This window comes from Cnephaeus nilssonii (genome assembly GCF_951640355.1).
Source record: "Cnephaeus nilssonii genome assembly, chromosome: 8".
In the NCBI taxonomy this organism is placed as follows: Eukaryota; Metazoa; Chordata; class Mammalia; order Chiroptera; family Vespertilionidae; genus Cnephaeus; species Cnephaeus nilssonii.
In genome coordinates, this window is record NC_137079.1 from 27,612,762 (window position 1) to 27,628,106 (window position 15,345).

Genomic DNA, 15,345 nt, shown 5'->3' on the forward strand with positions numbered 1-15,345 from the left:
TTTGTACCACTACTTCTCCTTGACAAGCTGCACGTTCTAAGCTTAGAATGTAGAGATGAGGGTAGAATAAAAAATGGTGCCTGCAGATGGCATATTTTGCTTCTAACTCACCAATTTGGAAGGATTTCGGAGAAGAAGCTAAAACTGGAAAATGTGGCTCAGAATAAGCACCTCACCAAGGGAACAGAATAGCCTTCTTGTCCCAGTCCCACCTGTAATAACATTCTACCCAGATAATGAAACAAACATACATCCTTCCTGCTTCACTGCTTCTACTCAATCATGTCTGTGCCATCCCTCCCATCTGCTGACACCCCAAACCTCAGGACAGCCTGAGGATGCAGTGCAGGGTAAAGAGGGAAGATGCTGAGGGGACCTTTCTGCCAGTTTCAAGTGGTTTTTATGATGCAGAAGTGTGTGTGTATGTGTGTGTGTGTGTGTGTGTGTTGGGAAGGGAGCAGTCTTCCTCATGACTGTCCCTGAAGCTAGTCTTTCCTAACCCATGATTGAGGTTTCCTAATTGACAGAGAATAGCCTCTCCCACTACAAAAAGAGCTAGTCCCCCCAAAAGCTCTGGAGAGATAGAAAGATCTGAACAAACATAGACAAAGACATTGACTTAATGCAGATGCTGACACCCCAAGAAAGACAAGGAGAAAAGGGAATATTTGGGGGGAAGCAGTGGCATTTCTTGAAAGGAAGGAGAAAGTAAAGGAATGAAGTAAAAGATCATGAATTGGCAAAGGGAATTTGTCTTGTAACGTTCATAACCATGTCAACAACCAGAGCCTGCAAAGAAGTGACTCTGGACGCAACAAGGAAAGCACGGAGCTTGAGCAGAGGGTCAGGAACCCAACCTCAACATGAAGCCTGCTCACCCCGGCTGGGGAACCACCATTCTCCCTGTCAGGAAGGACTGAGGCTCAAGCTGCACTTGCCCTGGAATGATTTATTTACAGGTAAATTATACAGCTATAATTGAGCACATGGATTTAACTGAAATATTTAGTCACAATATTACTCATGCCATGCTTGTTGAATTAAACTTAAATGATCCTTTTGCATTTAAAGTGCCATTAGGGAGCTGGGTAGTGGGAGTGGGGGTAGGGGAGGTGGGAGGAGGGATGGAGGACCCCAAGAATAAGCTGTATTCTACCCAGCAAAACCCATCCTGGATTGGGGCTCCCTGTACCTATACCTACTTGCTGGAGAGGAGGGTGTGAAGGAGTTAATGTTCCATCGCATAGTTCCATCGCATAGTTGAGGGTGTGCTGTTGGACTGAGTCAGTGAGTGAGTCCAATCCCCGCTCCACCCAGGAGTGAAACGACAATGGAGTCTTTCAGGGCATAGGTGTGAGTCATGCTTGAGCAGCAACCATGCAATGAAACACCATGACATCACCTCTACGGTCTACTACTTGGCCCCCAAAACGGCCGTGGAAGCAGTGATTGAATCTGAATCAAATTCAACTCGATTAAGTTAACCTTTGCAAGGTCAACATCTGCTGCTGGCTTTTCGGCCAGCCAGCAATCTCGAAAATGAGTGTAGGTGGCTTGGTTAATGAGGCTTCCATAATAGAAATCTGGGTCCTGATTAAATTTTGTACAGCATGTGTTTGTGGACACCAGGGTGTCTATCTTGCTGGGTTTCTCAGAGTTGTCAATTTTATGTCAAAAATTATAACAGCAAATGCCCTTTTGAAAAGAATCCTGCAGAAAATTTTCATATATGTATCAACAACTTTGTGCACATATACACATATATATCTATATATACATACACTGAGTGGCCAGATTATTATGATCTCTGAATGCATAATAATCTGGCCACTCAGTATATATATATATTAGAGGCCCGGTGAATGAATTCGTGCATGGGTGGGGTCCGGCCAGCCTGGCCAGGGGGCGGGGACATAGGCGGTTGGCCAGCCTGCCTGCTGGTCAAACTCCTGGTCGAGGGGGCAATTTGCATATTAGCCTTTTATTATATAGGATATACACTGAGTGGCCAGATTATTATGCATTCAGAGATCATAATAATCTGGCCACTAAGTGTATATATACCTATATATGTATGTTACAGGCACTTGATGCTTATGTATCTATATATGTATCTATAGGTAAAGTTGTTCATTGCAGAATTTTTTGTTGCAACATTAAACATCCAACACTCAATGCCCAACAGTAAGATATTTTTAATTACATTATGGCCCATCTATACAGTGGCATGTTATGGAGCTGTTGACAAGAAAAAAGTATATTGCACTGTATTAGCACACATAATATTATTGTTTAAAATGTTTAAAATATGTTAACTGAAAGAAGACTATGTGATAGAAAGAACTATGCAGTAGGGTCCTATTTAGAGGATAGACATAAATATAAATATTTATTAGTGCTTAGACAAGTGTATGAAAAAATTGGGAAAATAGCTATTCACTGGGTTAGGCTGTGGAGAGGGATTGGTGGGCTGGGAAAGGTAGAGCAGGATGAGGGAAAATGTGTTTGTTAAAATGAGGGTTTTTTCCTTAATGTGTGTTATAAAATATGCCAAACATTTAAATAAAGAAAGACACACAAAATGCATCCACTGGCTGAAAATGTACTTTAAGAATGATTCCAAGTTTCCATAAAGGAGGATTCAAGTGCCCCAAAGCAATTTCATGGTTAATGGTTTTATACTGCCATGTCTTCCCTTTAGCACCATTTTCAAGGAATCGGGCATTCTCTTTCTAGACAATTCCTTTCTCAATAACTCAGACTACCATTGATCTAATAATAAAAGGAAGCTATTAGAGACTGTGTGCCAGATATTACTCATGCTTGATAAATTGCACACCCAAGGGAATATGAAAAAAAAGCACATCAACAAAAATAGAATTTAATTCACATTGATTAAAACAATATGTGCCAAACAGCTCTTTTTGTTGGAGAGAAAAAAATAGTAGCATCTATCAAGAAATTTAACAACTGAATATAAAAGATTATGGCCCCCACAGATTTCAATTATTCAATGAACTTTTTATTATTATTTTGTATCAGACATTATGCTGAGGATGAATAGCAGGACAGTATAGTGGAAAAAAACAGAAAGGCTAAAATAATAATTACAATGCAATGCAATAAGTGGTAAAATGGAGGCCAAGAACAAAGTACATTTAAGCAAGTTCAAACAGCATACAAACCCGGAAAAAAAAATGAGGTTTTGAGGGAAAGACAAGAACACTCCTGCTCCGGGGTATGGAGGACACATATCTCAAACTGCCTCTGCCTACTCACCATGTCCACTTGGCTTTCTAGTAAGCATCTTAAACTAAATACACCCCAAATTGGGCTTCTTATTCCTACACACACACACACACACACACACACACACACAGCCTTCATCAGCTCCTCCATGGTCTTTCTCTTCTTAGTTCATGGCAAACCCATCCTTCAGTTGCTCAAGTCAAATGCCTGGGAGTCACTATTGAATCCTTTCTATACCCCAATCCAGAGCATTAACAAATCTTTTGGCTCCACTGAAAGGATCCAGAACCTGATCATTCTCTCCAGCTCTATTGCTTCCACCCTGGTCCAAGCCAACATCATCTCTCACAGAACTGCCCCACTTCAACCTATTCTCAGCATAGCAGACAGAGTAATCTTTATATGGTGAGACAGACCATGTAGTTCTCCAGCTCAAAACTCCCCAGTGGCCCCCATTTCATTCCACATAAAAGCTAAAACCCTCACTGTGGCTGACCAAGGCCCTCAATGACTTGATGCTTTCCCTCCCCTCATCCTGCCTACCTTCCCTCTACTCGCCCTTTGGCCCACTCTTCTTCACCCAGAGGATCCTAGCTCTTCCTCCAGCCTCCTGCAGACATGCTTGCTCTGCCCCCTCCAGTTTTTACTCAATGACCCTTCTCAGCAGATCTACCTAATCACCCTCATAAAATTGCAGTCTTTCCTCTTAGACCTTATCCTCTTCTTTTTAATTTTTCTCATACCATATATAACTATCAAACACACTCTATATTCTACATATTTAGGTTATTATCTGCTACCTACAGCCCATTCCCAAAATATAAGCTCCAGAGGGTAGAGATTTTTGTCTGTTTTGTTCACTGCTGTGTCCTGAGAACCCAGAATAACACTTGACATATTATAGACATTCAATAAATATTTGTGAAATTCATGAATGAATGAGTGGAGTCTGAATGGGGTATAAAATAATCAAAGTTGAGGTTAAAGGGATACACAAAGGCCCAGATCTTAAAAGTGCCATGGTAAGATTAAGAACTCTGAACCTCATCAGACAATAGAAGACCACAGGAACAAGAGAGGTGGCTATGCCATTGTGTGTGTGTGTGTGTGTGTGTGTGTGTGTGTGTGTGTGTGTGTGTAAAATGTAAATACATAGACAATATAAATAATACAATGGGTGGGAAAAGACAGGGAGAAATGTTTAAAAATTATTGCAATGATATTTGACAATGTGGTTGGGAAAATGACACAGATTCTAGGACATTTGAGAGTAGAATTTGTGAAGTATCGTAGCTAAGTTAATGTGCAAGATGAAGCAAAAGGATGGCCCAAAGGTAACTCTGAGGCTCTCTTCTGGGGGTTTGGACATGTATTTAAATGCCATTAAATAAAATTATAATGTAAGACCTGCAAGGAAGTTACTAAAATCCAATAGCGTTTATCTTCTAGGAGGAAATTCAAACTGGCTGGCTTCTGGACTTTATAATTGATCTCATGTTATGAGTCCATTTTTACATCTTGTATTAGATGATGAATATAATAAGCTATGGCCTGTCTTTTTGTTCCTTAAATTCATATTCCCTAATATGAATTTGAATCAAAGGCTGGAAATATGGGGAGATTTAAAATAAGCAATTCATACTGAGGTTGTAGACACCCGAAATGTATTAGATAATACAGCAAAATCTTATGATAGAGTGCTTCCAGGTCGCAGAGGAATTAATGACCATAAAGCAATTCATATTCTGCTAAATAGAAGAGAAGAGGGGGAATAAATAATAGCTGAGTGGATGCTGACAAAATACTTGCTAGCATTGTATAAGAGGTTAGAGCAAGCATCACAATATTCAAGCTGTTTGTTTTTTTTATAAAGGCATCTTAGGACATGCTTTGAATACAGATATACTTTATCTGCATATTAAACATGTGAGCACATTCTTAGCTTCTGCAAAGGAACATACTTCCTGTTGTTTTTTCTGAGCTGTGTGTGATCCTCTCTGTCTAGTTTTCATTTTCCAACTTTTGCTAAAGACACGAATCTAAGAAATGCTTCATTTTCCTCTTCATTCTATTACTAGAAAAATTCCAGTGTAATAAAAACAAGAGGCAGGCCCAATGGTCAGCCTCAGCTGTCACCTGGTCTCCATGGCAGGTAGATGGTCCTGTGTTCCCAGGAATGTCAGTTCAGGACAGATAAGAGGAGACAGAAATTCAGGCTTTCATATGAAATCTCTCTTTTAAAAAGGTTAGCAAGCAGGTAAAAAAATGTTAAAGCACTGTGTGGGCCAACAGTATACCCAGAAACTAAAGCTATCTGCTAGCTCAAGTAGAAGTTTGAACGCTGCTCTAGAGTCTACAAAACTCTTTCAGGTACATTTTCTTGACTTCATAAGGACCCGGGGAGACAGGGATGTTATCATTTTCCTTTTCTGATACGGTAGTGGTCTGAGAGAGGATGAGAGGCTTACCCAAGTTACATAAATCCAAGCCTTCTCAAGTCTAAGCCTCTCAATCCAAATCTTGTGCTCTTGCCTCTACTCCATAATGTTTTAAACCCTCAGATGCTTGAGACAAACTTTTAGATTCTGGTTACTTTCCATTTCCTTCAAATTACACAAATTATTTGAGATCAAAGTAAATATACAAAAATTAATTGTATATATGTAATTTCATTGAACTCACCTTATAGATTGAGAGAAAAACAATAGTGTAATCATGAAAAATGCAGTAAAGTTTACTAGTCTTCAAAATCTCAGATAACTTAAGTCTAACCTTACCTGGATGACATGTATTTGTTTCTCTCTTCCTTTAACATGTAGCTATTATATCTCAAAAAATAAGCACAAATAAAATAAGATACATAACTAAATACTTACAACTTGTCAAGAATGCTACTGAAAGACTGTGTATTATATTGCATTTATGTAGCATTTAAGACTTTATAATTACATGCTAGTTATACCTTAACAAAATAAGGCTTTTTAAGTTATTTCTACATATATGATCCTATTTGATTCTCACAACAACTTGTGACATATAGGAAAGGTATTACTATCCACTTAGGGGAGATGAGGAAACTGTGGCTCTGAGACATGGAAAGATCTATTGGTGAAAGGTCGTGCTGTTTATGAGTAGAGACCAAGAGACTAGCATCAAGGATGAGATTTTCATACAAATTCTGCCACTACATATCCCTGTGATATAAGCAAGACACACTTCTCTGGACATCAGTCCCCTCTTTTAATGAAATAATGGGCTTTAACTATATTATTTCTAAGTCCCTTCCAGCTCTGACATTGCAGGGCTTAATGCCAAGTCCCCAGGCCTATGATTCCTAGTCCATCACTCTTTTCACCACTGCATCCTGCCTGCTGTGCTCTAACCTGAGAGGCTCTGTGATATCTCTGACCAAACAGAGGCACTGCCCTAAACAGAGTAGCTATTGGGTCAGGACAGTCAGAAACGGGCTTCTCCCATGGTTGCTACAGGTAAGAAGAGATCTACGTAAGTAACTCATATCCAGGAGAATAATGCAGCCACAGAATCACTGGGTTAACAATATTCAGAACAAGACAGATGCAGGCTAAGTACGGAGTCTTTGGAATTGCCAGTCACGAGCTGACCAGAGCTCAAGAAAAAAGAGGGTCATGCTAAGGAAGGAGACAGCCATGTGTCAGCAGACAAAAAAGAAGAATGGCCAGATGGATGCCAGGTGGTGAAATGACCCATGATGCTAGCAATTAGATGGCCAGGGTGAGTCAGATGCTGGATCAGGACAAAGATGGCTTCCTCTTGGGTCTTTTATTATTTTTAATTTTTAGTATGTAGGGTACAAACTAAAGTGATTGTGGCAAACTTGAGAGCTAAAACTTTCTGGATGAAAATATAGGTCGAGGATCAGTAGAATTATGGAGTGGAAGGGAATGGAATTGCTGAGTTCATACAACTGTTCTTGCTTCTTACAATCAGGCACAATACATCACATCCACTATTAAGCCTTCCTGTAGAAGAGAAGGTGCAGGCCTGTGCTCTCTACTCTGAGTGAAAATTGGTGAGAATTTAACATATTGATGACTAGTGAGCTAAGCCTATCTGCCTCTATGACAAGGTCAGTCTTCCATAAAATTTTATTTCTCCTAAAATAAACAAGTGTGGCCCTAGTCGGTTTTCTCAGTGGTTAGAGCATTGGCCTGCGGACTGAAGGGTCCCACTTTGTTCCAGTCAAGGGCACCTACCTCTGTTGAAGGATCAGTCATGTGCAGGAAAGGCAACCAATTGATGTGTCTCTTTCACATCGATGTCACTCTCTGTCTAAAAATCAATGGAAAAAATATCCTTGGGTGAGGATTAACAGAAAAAAAAAATAAATAAATATCACACAATCTTCACCTAGATTAATTAAAGGTTATATTTTTCCATACTTTATTTCTCTTCCCTAAACATTTTTTAAAGTTTTGGGGTTTTTTTTTTCCTGAATAAGATCACCAATAAAATCTTTACCTAGTTTCACCAGGGATTAATATTTTGCTATATACTTTATTTCTCTCCCTACCTATTTTTAACTGACTTTTTTTCTACCAAATGATTTGTTAGTTGCAGAATTCTAACATTTCATCTCTAAATACTTCAGCATAAGAACGTTCTCCTACTGAATCACAATACCATTAAAACAGCTTAAAAAATTAACACTAATTTCTTAACATTAATCCATCTAATATTTGACCCATATTCGAATTTCTCCAATGGCTCAAAAGCGTCTTTCATATCTGTCCTTTTAAAAAATCATAATCCAATCAAAGTCCATGCTTTACATTTACTTGATATATTTGTTTGGGTCAGTTCTTATTTGTTTTGTTTTTCATGGCATTAACTTTCTTAAAGAGTTCCAGTTAGTTTGCGTGCTCTCAAAATGTTCCATGATATTGATTTATCCTGATTATTTTCTCAAGATTAGACTGAGGTTACTAGTAAATATCCTATATAATAAAGAGGTAATATGCAAATTGACCATCACTCCAACACAAGATGGCCACCCCCATGTGGTCAAAGATGGCCGCCCCCATGTGGACACAAGATAGCCACCACAAGATGGCTGGCAGGGTAGGGCAGTTGTGGGTGATCAGGCCTGCAGGGGAGGGCAGTTGGGAGCAACCAGGCCTACAGGGGAGGGCAGTTGGGGGGGACCAGGCCTGTAGGGGAGGGCAGTTGGAGGTGACCAGGCCTGCAGGGGAGGACAGTTGGGGGTGACCAGGCTGGCAGGGGAGGGCAGTTAGGGGCTACCAGGCTGGCAGGGGAGTGGTTAGGGGGTGATCAGGCTGGCAGGCAGAAGTGGTTAAGGGCAATCAGGCAGGCAGGCAGGTGAACAGTTGGGAACCAGTAGTTCTGGATTGTGAGAGGGATGTCCGAGATTGGAGAGGGTGTAGGCTGGGCTGAAGGACACACCGCCCCCACCCCCTACTCCCTGTGCATGAATTTCGTGCACCAGGCCTCTAGTTTTTAATAATACTATGTAGGTAATGTGTGCTTCTTATTGCATTACATCAGGGGGCACATAATGTCAGGATCCTGCATTATTAGTGATGCTAGTTTTAATAACAATTAAGGTGGTGACCATTAGAAGTCTCCATACAAAGGAACATTTTTCCTTTGTAATTAGTAATTTGTAGAGTGATTCTTTGAGACCATGTGACTATCCTATTCTCCAACAACATTTTTACCCAACCTTTCCTGAATCAACTATAACACTGGGGTAGATAGGTAATTGGATAGATAGGTAGGAAAGTAGGTAGGTAGGTAGATAGATAAGATAGATGTATGTATGTTAGATCTATGTTATAATTTAAATCTGAGAAAGTTATAAAGCATGAGAATATGCAAGCACGCATTCCATTAGTCAATTAGAATAATAACATAATGAAAAACTGTTGTATCCTTTTGCACTCGGATGTCGAGTATGACTCGACATGATTAGCATCGGTAGCAGGAATCGAGAAAAAAGCAAGTGAGTGCAAAGGGGTATACTTGTGAGAGAATAAGTGTAAAAAAAGGCAGGTAGCCCTGGCCAGTTTGCCTCAGTGGATAGAGCATTGAGCTGAAGGGTCATGGGATTGATTCTGGTCAAGGGTATTTACCTCCTTTGTAGGTTCCATCCCTGGCCCTGGTCCAGGTGTGGGTGGGAAGCAACCAATAGATGTGTCTCTCTCATATGGATGTTTCCCTCTCTCCCCCACCCTTCCACTCTCTCTAAAAATCAATGGAAAAAATATCCTCGTGTGAGGACTAACAACAGCAAAAAGGCAAATAATGCCTTACAATTATTGTGAAAATAGTTGTAATCTCCCAGACTCCCAGAAAGAGTCTTAAGGATCCCTAGTGATCTTCAAGGAACAGCATGATGAAAATTGCTCTTTAAGACCTCAGTTTCTACATCTACATAATACGGCATTAGACTAGATAACCTTTAGTATTCTTTTTACTCATTGTCTATGATCTCTGACTTCCATTTTGTCTGCCCCTTTAAATTCACAAAACACTCTCCCATATTTATTGACTTATTTTCTTTCCCAATCCTGAGAGACGGTAACATAAATAATGTTTTATGTATGGCACTAGGAAAGATTATGAGTGAAAAACTGATATTTAGAGATCAGCCATCAAGGCTTTCTTAACCTCATCAGAGGCCATAGAGGCCTGAGGAGGTGGGAGGCTTCCTCTTGTCATAAGAGATATGGGATTCCCAGTTTTGCTCCACCAGAGCCCGCTCACTTTTTGTCCATTTTACTAGGTGTACCAGTTAATAATGCGGATTTTTTTCAATAGATGGAGTTACACCTATGTTGATATATACGCGATTTGATATGTATGCTATTTTGTTGTATTGACAGCAAGCTTCAAAACTTCATATGTCAAATTCGCTGAAGGTGTTAACATCATAGATATTTTTACGCTTAAAAAATGTCATGCCAAAAAAAAGAGCATTTGTGGGAAGTTTTAATTCATTACTTTATTTTGAAGAAAAAGTTATTGTATACTTCGGGAAGCTTATGGCGAACATGCTCCATCTCAAGATACTTGTGAACGCTGGTTTAAATGCTTTAAAAGTGATGATTTCTATGTGAAAGACAAAGATGTCCAGGTCAACAGAAAAAGTTTGAAGACCAACTATGACAAGCATTATTGGATGAAGATGCATGTCAAACTCAAAAACAACTTGCAGAAAGATTAAACATTGCTTAGCAAACAATTTCTGATCGTTTTCAAGCAATGGGAAATATTTTAAAGGAAGGAAAATGGGTGCCACATCAACTGAACGAAAGACAAATGGAAAACCGAAAAATCATCAGTAAAATGTTGCTTCAATGGCACGAAAGAGTCTTTTTTGCATTGAATTGTGACTGGCAATGAAAAGTGGATTTATTTTGAGAATCCCAAATGCACAAAATCATGGGTTACTCTAGGTCAACCATCAACATCGACTGCAAGGCCAAATCGCTTTGGAAAGATAACAATGCTCTGCGTTTGGTGGGATCAGGAAGGTGTGGTATACTATGAGCTTCTAAAACCAGGTGAAACCATTAATACTGATCTCTACCGACAACAAATAATCAATATGAACCACACTTTGATCGTGAAACGACCAGAATGTGCCAGAAGACACAGCAAAGTAATTTTGCTTCATGATAACGCACCATCACACACTTCAAAACCAGTTAAAAACATGTTAAAAGATCTTGCCTGGGAAGTATTAACCCACCCGTTGTATTCACCAGACCTTGCTCCTTCAGATTTTCACTTGTTCCGATCAATGGCACATGCACTTTCTGAGCAGCACTTCAAAACATACAAAGAAGTGGAAAATTGGGTCTCTGAATGGTTTGCCTCAAAACAAGATAAGTTCTATTGGGACGGTATCCACAAATTACCTGAAAGATGGGGGAAATGTGTAGCTAGCAATGAACATTACTTTGAATAAAGCACTTTTGATGTTTCTCTTGAAATCATTGTGTTTTCTTTGATTACAAAATCCGCCATTATTAACTGGTACACCTAGTATATAGTAGGGTTCCACATAGATTTGAAGAGTTCTCTAAGCATAAGCAACCAAATCTATATATATAAAAGCCTAAGCGACTGTTATGACCAGATGACTGGCCAGTAGCTATGACACGCACTGACCACCAGGGGGCAGACGCTCAATGCAGGAGCTGTCCCCTGGTGTCAGTGCGCTCCCACAGCCAACCTCCTGTGGCCAGCCAACCTCCTGTGGCCGGCCAACATCCTGCATTCCCTTCCCCCAACCCCCGGCCAGTCCTGATAGGGACTGGGTGAGACTGCCCCGATCGCCCTGATTGCCAACCCGGCCAAGAGACCGCACCTGTACATGAATTTGTGCACCAGGCCTCTAGTATATGTATACAAATTTAACCTCATCAAAATTTAAACCTTTTGTGCATCAAAAGACACAATAAAAAATTGAACTGAAGAGGAGAAAATATTTGCAAATAATATATCTGATAAGAGTCTAGTGTCCAGAATATAAAAAGAAATTTTCAACTCAATAATAAAAAGACAAATAATCCAATTTTTAAAAATGGACAAAGGTTAGAAATAGATATTTCTTCAAAAATGATAAACAAAGTAAATGACAGCACATAAAAAGATGCTCAACATAATAACCACTAGGAAAATGCAAATCAAAACCACAATGAGATATACTTTACACCCACTAGGAAGGATATAATTAAAAAGAGAGGTAATAACAAGTGTGGAGAAATTGGGACTCCCATACATTTCTGCTGGTATTATAAAAGGTGCAGCTAGCCCTGACCGGTTTGGCTCAGTGGATAGAGCATTGGCCTGTGGACTCAAGGGTCCCAGGTTCGATTCCAGTCAAGGGCATGTACCTTGGTTGTGGGCACATCCCCAGTAGGAGGTGTGCAAGAGGCAGCTGATCGATGTTTCTCTCCCATCGATGTTTCTAACTCTCTATCCCTCTCCCTTCCTCTCTGTAAAAAATCAATAAAATATATTTTTTGAAAAAGGTACAGCTATGGGAAATAGTTTTTCTATTTGTTCAGTTACCATATGACTCAGCAATTTCACTTCTAGGTATATATCTAAAAGTACTAAAACCATACGTTCACACAAAAACTTGTCTGCAAATGTTTATAGCACAATATTTCAAACTAACCCATAGTGGAAACAACATAAATGTTCATCAACTGATAAGCTGATAAACAATATATGGTATAGCCGTACAATGGAATATTATCCAGCTAGGTAAAGGAATAAACGTGGATGAGCCTTAAAAAACATTATGCTAAGTGAAAAAAGCCAAGCACAAAAGGCCATCCTATCTAATAATCTAATAATAGACAAATATGCAAATTGACCATACCTCCAACACACCCACAAGCCACGCCCACCATCCAATCAGAGTGAGTATGCAAATTAACCCAAACCAAGATGGCTACAGCCACAGAGAGCACGGTTTCCTAGGTAACAGAGGAAGCCAAGCTTTCTGCCTGCCCTGGCCAGGCCTAAGCCTCCACTCAAGCTACAAAGTTTCAATTATAGAAGGTAAACAAATTCAAACAAATGGCGGCAGAATGGAGCTTGAGAGAGCAGGCCAGGGTTGCCGCCGGCAACAGGGGAAGCAAAGCTTTCCGCATACCCTGGCCGGGCCCACCCGCTTAAGCTACAAAGTTTCAATTATAACCCCAACACAAATGGCTGCCGGCCTCCTCTGAGGGAGCCCCAGGCTTGGCTCCGCTCCAGGCTACAAAGTTTCAATTGTAGAAGGAAAATAAATTCCAGATACCAGGGCCTCTGCTTGGGTTGCCAGGGGGCATGGCCGGCCTGCAAACCACCACAGGCCCCTCGCTCAGGCTGCCCCACACCCCAAGGGAACCCCCACCTGATCCGGGACGCCCTTCAGGGCAAACCAGCTGGCCCTTACCCCTGTACCAGGCCTCTATCCTATCTAATAAAAGAGTAATATGCAGATTGATCATCACTGCAACACACAATATAGCTGCCCCCATGTGGTCAAAGATCCTGCCCCCATGTGGACACAAGATGGCCACCACAAGATGGCCAGCAGGAGAGGGCAGTTGGGAGGCACCTGGCCTGCAAGGGAGGGCAGTTGAGAGGGACCAGGCCTGCAAGGGAGGGCAGTTGGAGGTGATCAACCCTGCAGGACAGGGCAGTTAGGGGTGACCAGGCCGGCAGAGGAGGGAAGTTGGGGGCAAACAGGCTGGCAGCAGAGTGGTTAGGGAGTGATCAGGCTGGCAAGCAGAAGCGGTTAGGGGCAATCAGGAAGGCAGGCAGGCAAGCAGTTGGGAGCCAGGAGTCCTGGATTGTGAGAGGGATGTCTGACTGCCCATTTAGGGATCCGACTGCCCACCGGGATCGGGCCTAAACCAGCAGTCGGACATCCCTCGAGGGGTCCCATATTGGAGAGGATACAGGCTGGGCTGAGGGACAACCCCCTTCCGTGCATGAATTTCGTGCACCGGGCCTCTAGTCTATATCATAAAAGGCCTTCAGTCCTGACGCAGTCACAGCGTCATGACCAACTACCGGACTCACCAAGAGGTGCATTGATGGGTCCCGCATTGGCCGCTGCGGGCAGGACTTCTGGGTTCCACAGCGACCATGGGGGTCGGGACTTCTGGAACGTCGCAGGGTGCCTGCAGCGCCTGAGGAGCATCACGGGCCACCAGCAGCGTCCGCAGAGTGTGCGAGGCTTTGCAGGGCGGTGGACATGGCCCTGATGGCAGGTTAGGCCTAGGGGACCCTACACACACACGATTTAATTGTGTGCTGTGTCTCTAGTATATATTATATTCCATTTATATGAAATATCCAGAATAGACAAATCTATACAGAGAGAAGGTAGATTAGTGCTTGCTAGGAGGTGGGGAGAGTGACTGCTAACAGGTACAGAAGTTCTTTTTGGAGTGATTTAAATGTTCTGGAATTATATATTGGTGACAGTTGCACAATATTGTGAATATACTGAAAACCAGTGGATATACTAAAACACCAGTTTAAAATGGTGAATTTTATGTTATAGGAATTATATCCCAAGTAAACATTGCAAAAAAAATAAATAAATACTGGTGTTCTCCAAAAATTATTATTTGAAGCTTTAGGTTAACTTTGTCATCCAGAAAATAAACAAATGGATAAAGGAGACCGGTCTGTAGCTTTCCATTGAAGAGGAATGTGTGGAGAATTTTTGTTGCCAGACTGAGAGAGCTTCTCAGGTAAGCAAAGGTTTGCTCAGTTCTCAGGTCACTGCACTCCCAGGGCAACCACTGTGGTGCTCAGCGTTTGAACATGCAATTGTTCAAGCTGGGTGAACACAATGCTGGTGGGGCACATGAAAACTCACCAGAAAGGGTAGATAGACCCACTTAAGGGCTGCTTACCAAGGTCTGAGTGAGGACAGAACTTTCATATGTGCTTATAAACTCAAGCAGAAATAAAACTATTAGAAAGGAAACAAGAATAAAACCCCAAACACCAACATCACCATAAAAGTACACAGGTCTCATACATATTGGGGAAATAATCTACTTATGCAGGGAGTGCCTTTTCTCTGGTCATCTGTGGAGTTTAGGATAGGTGACCCAATCAAACCACACTCAGTTAAATTCATTCCCAAAAGAAGAACACAAAGGTACGAGAATTGAGTTTAATGGTGAAAGACACTTTTTTTTTTTAAATGAGGAAATTAAAGCTCATTACCACCCTAATTGGTTTGGCTCAGTGGATAGAGCGTCGGCCTGCGGACTCAACGGTCTCGGGTTTGATTCCAGTCAAGGGCATGTACCTTGGTTGCAGGCACATCCCCAGTAGGGGGTGTGCAAGAGGCAGCTGATCTATGTTTCTCTCTCATCGATGTTTCTAACTCTCTATCCCTCTCCCTTCCTCTCTGTAAAAAAAATCAATAAAATATTTTTTAAAAAGAAAAGAAAAAAACTCATTACCCAGAAACACATCTGATGGTGTGAGATGGTGTAAGTCCTCAGAGGGAATGGTCTGAGGACCCTTTCCTTGAAGCCACACCCTGATTTGCAGCTGGAGTAA

General features: G+C 41.3%; 1 protein-coding gene across 7 annotated transcripts in view; it reads left to right on the forward strand.

Moving 5' to 3' along the window:
- The window catches only part of PSD3 (pleckstrin and Sec7 domain containing 3), a 517,431-nt gene that overhangs the window by 51,971 nt on the left and 450,115 nt on the right, over window positions 1–15,345 (forward strand). For 5 of the 7 annotated variants that reach the window (XM_079778607.1, XM_079778608.1, XM_079778598.1 and 2 more), the window contains one exon: window positions 787–959. The exons of the other annotated variants lie outside the window; for them this stretch is intronic. The gene's annotated coding sequence lies outside the window, so the exon portion shown is untranslated. The remainder of the gene's footprint in view (window positions 1–786; window positions 960–15,345) is intronic. 7 annotated transcript variants of the gene reach the window in all.